Source organism: Mesitornis unicolor, unplaced genomic scaffold (assembly GCF_000695765.1).
Source record: "Mesitornis unicolor isolate BGI_N332 unplaced genomic scaffold, ASM69576v1 scaffold30920, whole genome shotgun sequence".
Lineage (NCBI taxonomy): Eukaryota > Metazoa > Chordata > Aves > Mesitornithiformes > Mesitornithidae > Mesitornis > Mesitornis unicolor.
This window is the reverse complement of record NW_010156766.1, coordinates 53,029-53,861: the sequence shown is the minus strand read 5'-3', so window position 1 is coordinate 53,861 and position 833 is coordinate 53,029. Positions and strand designations below refer to the sequence as shown.

The window sequence follows — 833 nt, the reverse complement described above, 5'->3', positions numbered from 1 at the left end:
TGGCAGGGCCTCGCAAGGAGCCGCCGACGGCATGCGGCAGTGGGGGGCACCGGGACGTGCTCCCCAGATCCGGCCGGACCACCCCGCCTGCATCGCACCAGTCGCCGTTTCTGGGGAGGGCGCTTTTTCGGCGCCCCTCCCGCGGAGGGGGGGGGGCTGCCCGTGCCTGTCTTCTTTCCCTGACAGCTGCAGATACCGGGTAAATGTCATAAAACACGGCAGCCTGCATTTAATCAGCAAAAAGTATCTGAGTTACTTCCTCAGGGAGGAGATGGGGGATTACTATTATTTTAATTTTTACTTTTTTGCTCAGCCCTCGCTCCCTTCTCCTGCTTGGCATGGCTGGCCCCTGAAAGCTTCCTTTGTATGGCTTACCTCCCGCACACAAGGTTTGATTCACCTAAAGTGCCCTTAAAGCGGAGCCGAGGATGAGAGAGACCGGGGCTCCAGCCCTCCCATCACCACAGCCGCGCAGCGAGGGAGCACTAAGGGCTAAGTAAAACATGTCAGGGCATCCGATTTATTATCCTTGGCAAGGGAGGGCTCCGCAGCCTCCATCCCTTCCCACCCACTCCTTTAACCCCTGGCAGCTGCGGGCCCACAAGCTGCGGCTGTGCCCTACTCACCTACCCCCTATCTTCCGTGAGGTTACCCCCAAGGACGCGGATGGAGGGATTGAGCCCCAGGTCGGGGGCAGAGTACGGGTAGAGGAGCAGGACCTCCTTACACACTCCGTAGGGGTAGGGGCCCCCTCTCCGCCCGTCCTTGCTCCGGCACCTGGTGCGCTCCGCGGCGGGGCCAGAGCCGGGCCGCCGGCGACCTCTGCTGTCCTC

The 833-nt window shown here is 61.8% G+C and overlaps 1 protein-coding gene across 1 annotated transcript in view; it reads left to right on the top strand.

Moving 5' to 3' along the window:
* The window catches only part of RSPO3 (R-spondin 3), a gene marked incomplete at its 3' end in the record, with an annotated part of 37,574 nt that overhangs the window by 1,194 nt on the left and 35,547 nt on the right, over positions 1-833 (top strand). The gene's annotated exons all lie outside the window — the stretch shown is intronic.